Genomic DNA, 14,550 nt, shown 5'->3' on the forward strand with positions numbered 1-14,550 from the left:
CACCATTCCTGACCTAGGCACTAGGCGAGGTTAGTGGTCAGCTTTCACTTCACTTCTGCTTTACCTCGGGGGGGGGGGGAAAGAGCCCCAAGTATCCATTGGATAGGAGGCCGAGTGGGCCCCAGAGCCGGTCTGGACGCTGTGGAATACAGAAGAATCTATTTCCGCTCCCAGGAATTGAACCCGGACCGCCCAGCCAGTCGCTGTACCGACTCAGCTGTGGAAGATCTCATGTTGGTTCGGACACAGGCTATGCTGAGGTTCTTCGTTGTTTTCCTCAGCCATTCGAAGCGGATAGCGATATGGTACCTCAAATTGGGTCAGTATCGCTTCCATCTGCACCCTAGGCAATTCATCATTGAGTAGTGATTCTGTCATTAAGCACTGTATAGTCGTGGAAACTGGAAGTTTACAGGGTATTCCAGGGGCAAAGGTCAATGTCCTGGGAGGTCGTAGTATCGGTCATTCTAAGCAAAAATTGTATGTATAGTATGTGTGTGTGTGTATAGTTATATATATAGATAGTATATAGTGTGTGTGTAGAGTTAAAGGTAAAAAAAAGTTATCGTTGTACTTAACGATATAACAAGGCACCACGCCATGAAGGCATATGTGGGAGTGGAGGTATAGCTCCTCACAACTTGTGCGCAGGATGGAGCTCAGTGGTCGGCCTCAAGCCCCTGCCTCTACCCCCGGGGGTAGCGCCCCTGTGCCGACTGGATAAGAGGCTGGCGAGGTCCCAGAGCCTGTCTGAACTACATGGAGGAGAGAAAAATTTTTACCCCTGCCGGGAATCGAACTCCGGTCGTCTATCCCATATCCTAGTCGTTACAGCACTTTTTGATCAGATGAATGATCACACGTGACCTACTCACGTAACTCTGTGTCATAGTGTTAACGTGTTAAGTAGTTTATATGCTTAGACGAATGTGTTATGACAACATTGAACATAAATCACCTACTTCGTTCTTTTTATTTTGTGTAGTCAACCAATACTTTGGCAGTATCTCTCCGGCTTCCTCCTGAATGACGTCATCTCATCTTTTTTCGTCTGAAGTAACGCTGTTTGAGGTCACTTATACAAATTGCTTCACCCAGGGCCAGGGGTGTAAGATCCGCGGACCTCGTAACAGCTTGTTTTACTGAAAGCAGTTGACCTTGGGAAATGAAGCCAAGGTGAACTTTGCTGCAAGAGTCTGCCCGCCGATGACGTTGCAAGATCCCATCTTCCCGCTGGGGATCTGTAATAAGTTGAAGTTGGGATGCTGTGTTCACTGAGCACTGTACAGCCATTTCGTGTTAGAGACAACGAAGACTGGCGGGCGCTTGGTTGCTAATCCTGCACATTCTTAGTCTTTTACACGTTGATTTGCCGCTATCGATGGTTGATTATGGGGTTATGGTCTGTTTTGACGGTAATTTTGTAAACTGCCCACGTTGTATAGCGTCGAATTGTAGAATTATTCTCTGGTGCTGGATTGGGAAGGATGAAAAAGGAAGTGGTTGTGGCCTGTTCTAAGCTAATATCACAGTGCTTGTACGTAGTGATGTAGGAAGCACGCGAAACGAGGTAATATAGGTCTGTGGGGCGAAAATCGAACACAAGACTTCCGAATGTGAAGCAAGAGTGTCATCCACGCGATGATTTGGTGCTGCTGTCCTTACGTCATAATCGTTAATGAGTTTCTTGCACCGTCGCATTTCACGTTACTCGTTTCCCATGACAGTTCAGTTGGCTTAGTAAATAGATTACGAGCTGCACTACCGACGAGGAATCGGAGTTCGATTCTCGGCAGGGACAGGGATTTCTTTCTGCCAACAGCGTTCAGACCGGCTGAGGGGCCAATACCGCTTCCTGTCCGATGGGTTCCGGGGGCGCTTTCCCCGAAGGTAAAGCTACGTAAGCGTGATGCCGATCGGTTGCATCCATCTGGTGCCGAGGTTAAGAAAGAAAGCGTGGAGCTCATTTCGCTTTTTTATATCGTACCTTAACCAGTGTATTCCTGTTCAGTTAACAGCGTCCCTTTCACGCTATGGCCTGTGAAACATCCAGTTTGTTTCTCCACTCGTTTCGTATGTGATTATGTAATTATTCACTTATATTAATTCCAGTTAAGTAAGGTAAATAAAGGTAAAGGTATCCCTATAACTGGCCGTGGAGGCCCATAGGGTTGTGAGACGTGGAGGCTCCCATATTTTCCAGACAATCGGCTCACTGATGGAGGTGAGGTCAGTCTTACGCGCCGGCCACCCTTTATCCCCAGGAAGATTCCTGGTACTCATTTCTGTTAGAGGCAGAGTCGATCCTAGGGCCATATTGCGGCTGGAAGGATTACATAGATTTAAAAAATAAATCCGATCACCTGATCGGGAATCTAACCCGCGACCTTCCGCCTCTTAGGAGAGTGCCTCAACTACCTACTCATTTTTAAATGATTTATCTTGTGTGAGTGAGGCTTCAACCGCGTGTACCTTATAATTCCGGCTTTGTGTATATTAATTAACTGTGCTTGTAACATTGTTTGTAAGAATGCGTTACCGTACGATAGTGACGTAGGTCGTTACGTCATCGTTAGAAAGCTAGAAAATTGTATTTTCAACAGCGATGGTAACCAGAGTCGGCACATGGGACATTTCCTTCGTCAGGTTGCATGTTTATGGATTGACGTACTGCCACAGAGTTTTTGCATGAAGGCTGAAACAGATGTGGAAAATATGAAATCGTCGTGGTTTATGGTTCATTGCTGTTTGTTATGTTGCAATAAATGGGATTTGTGTATTCGTGGCCGCGGGTTTCTTGCGGCACGTGGTCTGTAAAACTGCAAGTCCCAGCGAATAATGGAGCATACAAACAAGGCTAGATCGTGACGCTATTGTTTTCATATCTTGTTTTTCTGCCTTACGTGGCAGGGAAGTGGAGTGTACTGCCAGCGGCCAGATGGTTCTGCTGCTTCGTTATAACCCCAAGGCAATCCTTAATAAGAGCTGTTGCTACCGGGTTCACAACCCTGTACAAGATTGTTTCTACTCCATCCATGGGCCAGCTTGTGTTTATCTCCTCCATGTGTCAGAGTTCCTGGCTACAGATCGAGAGGTCCGGGTTCGATTCCCGGCGCTACCAGATTTTCCGAGAAGTAGGTCTGGAACGGGGTCCACTCAGCCTCGTGAGGATAATTGAGGAGCCATTTCAAGGAAATAGCGGCTCCGGTCTAGAAAACAGAAATTAACGGCCGTGGGCATTCGTTGCGCTGACCACGAGACACCCTCAATCCGCTCAAGCTGGCACTAATTTCGCCGACAAATGGCGGTCGCTCGGTCGGTATTGTTCGTTTGCGGACTAAAACCACGGAGTGTGTTGTTTTTGTTGTTCGTGGGTCTGTAGAGTTCGAATTCGGCAGGATTTAACGTTTCTGTAACTTGTGCAGTGCTCGCCAGCTTTCGTTCAACGCTAACTATGATCACTGCAACTCTCGATGAGTATGTGAGAGCCTGTAGGATAAACACAGTGAACAGGTTCGTATATTGGTAACCCTGTTGTTCGGTTGAAATCTCCGCTGGGACATCAACTATCATGATTGAATTTCTTTTCGCCGTTTTCTTCAGTCCTGGCGGAAAATGCCAGGATTACGCCGTGACAGTTTCCTTCCGGATATTTTGCACTTCATCCGCCAGTCGTCTCACGTTTCGACGCTATGCAGTTTGAGATACTGGTGTCGTCATAAAGTAATGCACAAAAGTATACATGCAGGTCTGCCAGCTGTATGATGGTTTCTCTTTGCAGAAAAAAACCAAATCAGCTTCCAGTTTGATCACCCAACAGTAATACAGATGAGACGGTTGGTGTACAGTAACTGCATATACCTGAACACGCCATAGCTCAAGCGGTTAGTCGCTGGCTTCCCACCGCGGCCGCCTGGGTTCGGTCCCGGCTCTGATGAAGTGGGATTTGTGGTGGACAAAGTGGCGCCGGGGCAGGTTTTCTCCGAGTACTTCCGTTTTCCCTGCCAATCTTCATTCCACCAATTGCTCCACAATCACCCTCTCCTAACATCTGGGGCTGGTACAATAGGCCAGAAGTGGCCGCAGTACAAGGGACGTAGTCCCACCCCACTAGCAATAAAGAAAATAAAGACTGCATATACTTGTGTTCGAATCTTCGTTGAGTTATGGGATATCGTCAGTGAGGTCTTTTATGGTTTTCCACAGTCTCTCCGGTTGAAGACGATCTTACCTACTCACCATTAAGTACCATCTTCTCATTCCCCCCCGCCCCCATGTAATATGTGTCGATGAAACAGCATAATTGTGTCGTCACGCACCGAGATCACCTTGAGGACGCGTCGCCACACGAAAGCGAACATCGGAGAGTGTATCCGTGTGTGGTAACCGGTGCTGCAGTTGCATAATTGTGAGAATTGCGCCATTTACAGTCGGCCGAGGCGGAGGAGGGGCGGACAGTTCATGAATCATCAGGCCAACTGTCATAACAGTGAAGTTGCCACCCAATGAACTGAGCACAAAGAGGAAATTGAGCCCGTACCTTGCATGGGAGCCGGGTTCTGTCTATGCTTTATACTATAGTATTTATATGAAGGTTTGTCTAAAAGAGAAAAGCGCCCTTATCAGAGAATTTGTCCGCCCTCGAGAGTAAAGAAGCAAACATGGCCATTGCCGTCGGTGTTTATGAATCAGACCAGGAGAGTCTTGGTTTACGGTCCACTGAAAATAAATGTGTGCATAAATAGTGGTGTGAGAATAGTAAAAGAAGAAAATGGTTCTTTGGTAACAGGTTGTGTAAATGTAAACTGGGGTTGGCTGCCTGAGTGAATGAACCAGTGAGGGACACCTTTTTTATGGGGGAATACAGTTAAGCTTTAGGTCCCGTGGAAATTTAATCCCAAGTGACTTCTCACGGAATATTCCATACGAGAGACTTCGTTTCGTGTGAATAAAACTTCTCCCTGCTTTGCCTCGTCTTTTGCCCGAGATTAGGCCTCTGATGGAAGATAATATTAAAACGGATCCTAAAGCTGTAGATTGTGAAGAAGGATTTTATATGCCCACGTCAATGACAGTGACCAATACTATCTTCTGGGATGTGACTTCGTATAGTTTGGTTGAAGTTCATAGACATTTCGGAGGAAAGTACTCTCTCCATTTTGAAGGAATCAGGCTGCAAGAACCAAGGAGGAAGCAGAGGCAGTGTGCTCCTTCGAAACGTCGGAGAACTTTCACCAGACTACATGCCGCCATCACGTTCCAAGAAGATCGTGAAGATTCAAATTAATTGGGACGGGCTTCGAAGAGGGATGGCGGACGTTCGTATGCCTGGTGATAACATTCCCAGCCCCCCCCCCTTCCAGATCAGCGACAGGGCCCTGGTACCGTGAAGTCAGTCATTCACGCAGACATGGAAGCTTATGACGACCGATCGTTCTCAAGTACCTCTCGGGCTGAATAGTGTGAACTAATATGTATGCATATATGTATGTATATGTAATATAATATGTATATGTATATAAAACGAACCGAAGAAAACCAGCTTTGTATTGCTAGTCTGGAACACGTCCGAGTACGCGCCGTACTTTTCAGTGGGCAACCTTATGGGGGAAAAATAGTCCAGTGTATTGAAGGGAATTCCCAGTATGGTGATTTTGTTTCCCACCGTAAGTTGGAAGTGGGATCTGGTAACTTTATAATGTCACACGAGTACCAGGAATCTTCCTCAGGGGTAAAGGGCGGCCGGCCGGCTCATAGGGCCTCACTGCCCTCTCTGAGCCGATTGTCTAGAAAATGTGGGAGCCTCGACGGCCTGTTACAGGGATACATCCTTTTTAACTTTATAATGATGACGTAACGATTTACGTCACTGAACTCCATCTGGAGGGTCATCGTCACTTAGTGATGCAGCCCGTAACGGCGTTAGAAAGTTGCCGAATTTCATTTTCAGCATAACTTCCGGCATTCACGCGCGGTGGGAATGGAGACTGCTTACATAGGACTTGTTTTGCTTGTGTAAGGTATTACGTGCTGTGGTTCGTGCAGATAGTGTAACACCCTCACAGGTGTAGACGCCGTGTGGGCACGGAATCCACAACTTATTGTGCAGCAATGGGAACAGGACGAAGGAGAGACAGGTCTTAGTAACTATTCAGTTGCCTTGTATGTTGTACACCCCTGGACTGACTGGCGAACAGCAGGATAAGAGCTGGAATGTGGTTGGAGAGTGCATGAGTCACAGTTAAACCTATTTAGGATGCTTCGGGGTGTAGTCGGATTCCGGCCCTGTGTACAGAGTGCCACATAATTTTTGCCGACTTGCAACTTCTGGTAAAATAAATTCCTTCAGAATTTGGACTGGCTCGAATTTTTTGGCAGTGGAAGGTGAAACAGGTTTTTCCGTATGTTGTGCTCTTTATGTGTAACTGTTGTTGGTTGGTTAAGTCGGTAGTCCAGTTTCCTACCGTTAATTGTGTTTCTTTCAGTAGTCGATATAGGATGCCTCAGAAGTCGATTCCATATGGAGCAAACAAATACGGATGCATTTAAGTTCCGTGGCCCGTTTTCCGGTAAGAGGAACCGGGGCGATGCAATTACAATTTAGAGGGTACACAGGCGGACGCATGCCCAGTAAATCCATAGCGTGCGAATGGAAGGGACGCGGCTGCGCTCTGTCGAGTATCATTGTTTTTTATTCTCTGAGCCGAGCAAGTTGGCTGCAGCGGCAAAGTTTCGGACTTAATATTCAGAAGCACCCAGTTCAATCTTGACTGCGATACTGACTGAGGGTCTGCTGGATATCCTCAGCGCGATCCATCCCCCAGGAAAATACCCAGATAGTGCTTTAAAATAGGCTACGGCCGCTTTCTTCGACGTCATTTCTCATTCAGTGCTCACCGTCATCCATCCATTCGACGTATATTCTGAGCTATTAATAGCCTCATTATGGGGAGAGGAGGAATTAGTGGGAAAGCCAGAAGGAAAGAGACCACTGGCAAGACCAAGGCGTAGGTGGGTGGACAGTATTAAAATGGATCTTGGAGAGATAGGATGGGATGGTATGGATTGGATTGATCTGGCTCAGGAAAGGGACCAGTGGAGGGCTCTTGTGAACACGGTAATTAACCTTCGGGTTCAATAAAATGCTGGGAAATTCTTGAGTAGTTGCAGAATTGGCGGTTCTTCCAGAAGGGCTCAACTCTATGAGTAAGTAAGTAATTAATAGCCTCATTAAGTAATATACAAATAAGTAAATAAATTGTTATTCTTCGAGGTGTGTAATATATTGGAAGTGTGGGAAGTGAGAATGATAACCCTATCAGAAATCTCTTTCGTTTCTGAACTGACCGGGGCTAATTCTGTACCGTGGAGTGTATTTTGCTCCATACTTCCCAGATAACTGCATGCTTCAGAATCCTCAATGTAGAGTAGCAGGTGGCAGGCAAGAGGAGCACAAGCCGCGTCATCACAGTTACATGTTGGCGTCTCTTTCCTTGACGTCACCTCGCAACAGTTTGGCGTTTGTTTTTATGTATATATCATGTCTTTATTTAGTGTCGTGTGAGGTTGAACTGTTACCAGATGGATTGTACCTAAAGCAAAACAAACAAAAAAACAAACTCCGTGGTCTGAAGTCCGCACTCGAACTATACCGACCGAGCGATCGCCGCTTCTCAGCGAAGTTAGTGTTAACTTTAGCGGATAGAGGGTGTCACGTGGTCAGCGCAACGGATCCCCACGGCCCTTAATCTCGGGTTTGTACCTAAAGCAAGAGATCTGAAATTGATTTTTCCACGGAAGGGAAAAGTTACCAATTTTTTTTGTTGTTATAACGGATCCAGATTGGGAAGTAAAATTTAAAAGAGTGCTGTTTTTTGGAATGTGACGCGGTGTAGCCTGGTAGAAGTTTGCTGACGTATCGGTAGAACGCACAGCCTCCATCTTTAGGCACAAAGGACAAGGCCCCTACCAGAAGCAGAGTAAATTGTTCTTTACTGTGCCTAATGCTTCCTTTGTCGGTTTAATGCTTGACCCTGAAGATGGACGCATTCTACCAGGCTGAGCGTCGTCACATCCCAGAAGATAGGCGCACCCTCCATAGTCGCCGCTGTGAGATGTAATTTGCATATGTGCATGGACCTTTCAGTTCCCAACCCATGTACAGCTGCTTGCCTCGTTCGGCGTAGGATATTCGACCAGTAATTTTCCAGTTCACTTACCTGGGATATTAAATATTCCGTTTTTTGTTTCCTTTTTACAACAAACCTTCTCTTGATAATTTATCTCAATGGCTGTGTGAAGCGTGCAGCCAGATGGTCTGAAGAGAAAACACAACACTTCGCTTGAGTCCCCAGACACAGCCAGAATGCTGGTCGCAGTTTATAGATCTCTTGAGTAATAGGAAATTTTCGTTAGTCTAGGTTGTAATGAACTAGAAAAAAACTAAACTCCGTGGCCTGTAGTCCGCAAACGAACTATGCCGACTGAACGTCCGCCGCTTTTCGGCGAAGTTAGTGCCAAATTTGGGCCGCGTCATAGCTCAAGCGGTTAGTCGCTGGTTTCCCATCGCGGCGGCCCGGGTTCGACGCCCGGTCTGGTCAAGTGGGATTTGTGGTGGACAAAGTGGCGCTGGGGCAGGTTTACTCCGAGTACTGCGGTTTCCCCTGCCAATCTTCATTCCACCAATTGCTCCGCAATCACCCCCACCTATCATCTGGGGCTGGTACAATAGGCCGGAAGTGGCCGCAGTACAAGGGACTTAGTCCCACCCCACCAGCAATAAAAAAAAGTAGTGCCAACTTTAGGGGATAGCGGGTGTCGCGTGGTCAGCGCAACGAATTCCTACGGTCGTTAATATTGGTTTTATAGGTTGTAACTACTAAGTTAAAAATTTTGAATTTTTGAGTCTGATGTTACAGTAGCCCTTTGCCCTTTCCGGCCCCACATCAGTCGGATTTTAGTTAGGGTACTCGTTACACAAAGGACGAAGACCTGGGAGCACGACACGTTGCAGCTATACTTCCACTTTCTTAAGGAAAAGGGGGGGGGGTTGCAGGTGATGAACGCGAAAGCTTTATAACGGTTACCAGTGACTTTTAACAAATCACAAGTCCTGAAAAGTGGCACTTTTGTCCCAAAGAAGCTAGGTTGCTTAGTTAAAATTCCACTTACTTTCATACATCGGGGTTTGAAGTTTTTATTGTGGGTGGGGGGGGGCTCTTGTTGCGTGGAGTTCGTGATCCAGTGAACGTGAAGTTTGATACAGGAACGTCGTGACAGTGTTCCTGTACCTCTTGTATACGTTTTTGTGATTTTTAATTTTTTTTTTGGGAGGGGAAAGGTTTATCGGAGTTTTTGCCTATTTTTTTTTGTCTGTAATGACGTTGATTGTGAGGTTGAACTTGCTTAGGACTGGAACTAATAACAGGGTTTTGTAGTGACGGTGACTAGCACATCAGGGATATATTGTACAGTGGAAGTTCGATATCTCGAATAAATCCCGTAAGTTTGGATTTGAGGATCTCACACCGGTGACTATGAGGGTTGCTTACTTGGATGTGACGACACCTGTTTCTTGCTGGTTACTCGTTTGAATTACTCTTTGACTCTGATTGGGGGGGGGGAGGGGTCAGTATACGTTCCTCCGAAACGTCGATGATTTTATGCCTGAGCACACGGTGTCACATTCCGGAAGACAGCACTTGTCAACTCGCATACCGTTTGTTTGGTCGTTGAACCTTTTCCAATACCGTCACAGGTAGTGGTCACGAGATACAAGAAGGTGTGGTTTATCTGTTCCTGATTTCGCTGGAGAGAGACTATGGGAGTAAGCTTTTAATATACGTCTCGTTATGTAACGGGCAGTTGACCTGTGAGCGCGGAGAGAACATTTTGGCCATTAGTAGATTGTTGTAGTGAAATGCATCACTAACCGTAACGCTATAAAGCTATCCCTGTAACAGGCCGTGACGGCCCGTAGTGTTGTGAGACGCCGAGGTTCCCACATTTTCTCTAGACAGTCGGCTTACAGATGGCGGTGACGTCAGCCTTACACGCCGACCGCCCTTTAGCCCCAGGAAGATTACTTGTAATTTTTTGTGTTAGAGGCTGAGTCTTCTCCCAGGGACATAGTGCGGCTGGAAGGATTATGTAAATTTGAAAATCCCGTGAGATCGAGAATCGAACCAGCGACCTTACGGCTTGTAGCATAGTGCCTCGACAAACTACGCTACCGCGTGCCCCGTGAGATAGTCACTTCACGTCAGGTGACTAACACAGTCACGCACGGAAGTAACTAAAACCGTGTGACAGTAGAATTCCGGGGTCAACACCTGTGGTACTAAGTGCAACCATGCGACACAGTCCCGAGCCAGTTCTATCCACCTCCCATCCTCACAGTCGCCTCGTGTATCGAATGGGTTGGAGTAGAGGTATACTCGTATTTGAGAGGTTCCGGTTTCGAGCATCGGTCGAATCACCACTTATCCTGACTTTTGAGTTTTGTGGCTTTACCCAGTCCCTCGAGGCAGATGTCTGAATTGGGCCACGACCACTTCCGATCATATTCTTTCCATTTCACCATTCGGCACTATTGTGGGAGCTGGGATAGCGCAGTCAGTATAGCGGGTAGGCCGCGGCCTGGACGGCTGAAGAGTCGGGTTCAATTCCCGGTACGGGAAAGAAAATGTTCCTTCTTCCATGACGCCCAGACCGCTTCTGAGGCCGACTCAGCCTCATATACAATGGATACCGGGAGGTGTTTCCTTACGGGAAAAGCGGCCGGGTCGTGAAGCTGACCACCCACGTCCATGTAGTGCAAGGTTAATAATGGTGGAGCTATACCTGCACACCCCTATATGTCTTGATGGCATGGTGCGTAAAGTCCAGGGATAACTTCACTTTTACGTCACTGTCAGGGTGCATAGTAGCCCGCAGAAGATATCCATGTTAATGTTATCCTTTCATCTCTTTCGTACCCGAAGCGCCATTTCCTTAGAGAGACTTCTTGCAGCGGCAAGTCTGTGTACATGACATGACATCAAACGCACGTAATTTGTGTTAACTGGTTTAATTACTTTTTAAAGTTGAATTTCACTTTTGAAGGGAGCAGGAGCAAGCTAGAAGAAAGTTGCCAGATGTTTATATCATTCTGCAAAATGGAATTGTGGCAATTTTGTTATGTAATCGATCCTCGAGCATTGAACCGAGAGAAATTTCCTGGAGTACGATTATGTGGTAATTGTGTATTTCTAGAAGAACCTTTACAGCAGTTTAATATCTGTTAAGCCCTTACTTTTGTGATTTAGGTTGAATTCAACCGTTTCATATTCACAAAGAAGCGACAGTTATGGTATAAACAAGGTTGTCCAGCGTATGTGATTTTACGAATCTCTCAAAGTAATTCATGTTCGGCTACTGAACCGAGAGATACCTTGGAATACAATGATGAGGTACATTTGTCTAGTAGAGCATTTACCAGCTCTTGCGTTTTGTAATTAAAGCTGAGTGCACACATTTCGTATTACTTCATAGAGAGGCGACAGAAGGAAGAAGTTTTGATCGGATGTTTATTTAATTTTGCGAAGTAAATTGCTATGAGGATTCACAGCTGAGATAGGATTACTCACCGCAGCGGACTATGACGACGTGTTGTCATGGTGACACGCCTTTGTAATAAGATAGATAGTTGCTGTAGAGGCGGCCGAGGAGAGACCGTGTGTGCTGTGAATGCCACAGAAAGGATACGTAGATCGACGGGCAGTCGTCTTGTTGTCTTTCTCCAGCGGAGACTTGTATTCTGTGGCGAGTGTTGTAGTGAAGTGTCCAGCCCTGCAGTCGGTTTAGTGCTTTCTGGTTGCACAGGTGTGACGAGGTGTGCGGGCACGCTACAGTTGAAGTATTGAAGTGTTGCTTAGTACTTTGTAATTATCTTAATCAGGCGCGACCTGACGTAGGAGTGTCGTATGAATTTGTTGTCGTGTGAGGGTTCTGGTGGGCGCCGAAGAAGATGAGTAAAATGGCCGCTGTTGAGTTGTGTTGTCCGTTGTAATTTTCTTCAGATATATGGTACGTTTTCTGTTTAGAAATTGTAGATGTATTGAGTCATACATATATATTCCCCCCCCCACATTTTGTATATTCGAATTGGCTGAAGTCAAATTTCTGATGGCAAACGTGCCGACGCCGAAGCAGTTGCAAGCTACTATAATCCTTTTGGGTTTTCATGTAGAACTTTGAGCCTTGTGAGAAATACACTGCTGTGTTTTGAATATGTAGTTATACAAGCACACGGTTTGGAATATGGGGGATGTGACCGAATTCAGGGGCTTATACCCTATTTATTTGAATTTGCTGCAACAGTTTTCAGAGATATGATCGTGATTTCGTGGAATTTGTTTCGCGAATTATGTAGACTTCTCATTTATAGGCTGGATGGTTCGATTCCCTTGTCAGTCTTTGGCATTTCTGTTACCTGCTTTAATATTGATAGAAATAAGTTTTAAAATTTACACATTCGTCCATATGTTTGCTTCCCCTCCCCCCCTGCGGTTTCTACAGCGCTGTCACTAGCTAGACTATATAGCGTTTAATGGTGAGTTGGTAAGAATTTGGAAGGAAACGGCCGTGATTTAATAGACGTACTATGCTGGTATTTACTTGGAGGGACTGAGTACGGCCAGGAATATCGCCGGTCGTGGTAGCCAATATCGTGTGCGAGATTCGAACCGAACACCTTTGGAGTAGAAGTCTACAGCGTTACCGCTATGCCAACCCGTGCGGTGCACATATTTCGTCATTAAAACTAAGACGAAAAAATATTTTATTGATGAAAGATGACCGTACATTGGTTTGTCGTCGCTTAACAATGGAATTTTTTTTACGTAGGCCTGCGTACTGTATGATAGCATGTAGATACCTGGGTCCTGAGTATTTACATCCCTTCCCCCGAATACGAAGGCTGCTGTTCGGAATGCCGTCTGTCTGTGCGCCTTGCTTTTTATTGCTTGAACGCGTGGACGGATTGTATCCGTAATATGTATTTAAAGAGTTTATCCGCCATATGCCGGTGAATATGAACACTAGCTTCGGAAACAGAGGCCCTTTAGATGGGCCCCATTAAATTGTGATTATCTTGAAAGCGGTCTAACGATTTTGATTAAATTTCAGTAATTTATGGAACCAGTTTCCCTAAACAAAACTGTGCAGGTGGTATATTAGAAGAACTACATCATCTAGTGGCCCAGACGCGATATGCCAGTTTTCTCGTAGACAGTTTGAAAGGTTGGACTGTTTTTTTTTCCTCCCCATATTCAGTATTTAAGAAATCATCCATAAGTCGGTGCCCGACGAATATGAATGTCCCTCTGTCCAAAATAGGGCCTCATCACACAACATTTGAGTTTTCCTCGGAAACTGCTTCGTTTGGTATTAAATTTCAATAATTTATGTAGACCGTCTCCCAAAATCGAACCTGTCCTCAGTAAAATAACGGTATGCGCCCCGGGGGCCCGAGCACCTGCGTAATGCAGTTTTTGCACCAATTTCTTGTCATAATATTAGTAGTGAAGCATGAAAATATATGCGTCGTGACAAGTACACGTAAAGCTACCCCCTTTAACAGTCCGTGGAGGCCCATAGGGTTGTGAGACGTCGAGGCTCCCACATTTTTTAGACAATCTGCTCACAGATGGAGGTGAGGTTGTCAGCCTTACTCGCCGGCCGCCCTGTACCTCCAGGAATATTCCTGGTACGACATTTCTGAGTCTACCCCAGGGCCATAGTGCGGCTGGAAGGATTAGGTGAAGTGAAGTATCCAGTAACCTCGTCGTGAATCGAACCCACGACCTTCCGGCTGGTAGCATAGTTGCTATGACATGCGCATACGAACAATTTAGCCCTTGTGAAAGCAAGGTTTGCACTGTGAATGGCTTGGGTGCAATGTTAACACACCCACCCATCCTCCCTACTGAGGTTGGTAGCCAAGTGTTGTCGCACCTGCAGGCGGTCAGCGGTGTGGGCAAGCGGTAACTTGTCGCCCGCACTGGGCATCACAGTGCTCGGATATCCTGCCAGTCACTGCAACTTCAGGATGGATTGAAAACCAGCCGCATTCCACTGATTCATCATCATCGCCACGACCAGATTCGCTGGCTCAGCAGTTAGTACCCCGCCTCGATGTAGCTAGTAAATAGACTTTAAAACACCTGAGCTTATTTGCAGCGTGTTGAGGATTTTGCATTCTGTTTCCTATGCCAGCTGTGCACTGGCCCGAGGAATGATGGAGCATGTTGCCCGGATCACAAATTTTTTGTACACTCAGTCCGGCCGAGGTATTATCACGTTCCGCCATCTCACATAAGGCAAGTCACGTAAAGACTTGTACTCACGAGGAGCTAAGAGTAAAGAGGTTGTTTCTCTTGGCGGTGTGACTTGAAAATGTTTCTTAGCTTCCATGTTTGTTACTCTTAATAAAATGCTGGAGGTGAAGGCATAGTGTTGCGTATGTTTCGAGCCTGGGAACTCCCGAAGTGTTTGCTTAAAATTATTTTC

General features: G+C 46.1%; 1 protein-coding gene across 10 annotated transcripts in view; it reads left to right on the forward strand.

The window, feature by feature from the left end:
- Positions 1–14,550, forward strand: part of LOC111873584 (actin-binding LIM protein 3) — a 137,311-nt gene that overhangs the window by 18,042 nt on the left and 104,719 nt on the right. For 4 of the 10 annotated variants that reach the window (XM_023868410.2, XM_023868413.2, XM_023868416.2 and 1 more), the window contains exon 1: positions 11,705–12,066. The exons of 1 other annotated variant lie outside the window; for it this stretch is intronic. The gene's annotated coding sequence lies outside the window, so the exon portion shown is untranslated. Of the gene's footprint in view, positions 1–11,702; positions 12,067–14,550 lie in introns of those variants that run through there. 5 more of the 10 variants (XM_023868418.2, XM_033755124.1, XM_023868412.2 and 2 more) reach the window with 3 other exon arrangements.

This window comes from Cryptotermes secundus, unplaced genomic scaffold (assembly GCF_002891405.2).
Source record: "Cryptotermes secundus unplaced genomic scaffold, Csec_1.0 scaffold631, whole genome shotgun sequence".
NCBI classification, from domain to species: Eukaryota; Metazoa; Arthropoda; class Insecta; order Blattodea; family Kalotermitidae; genus Cryptotermes; species Cryptotermes secundus.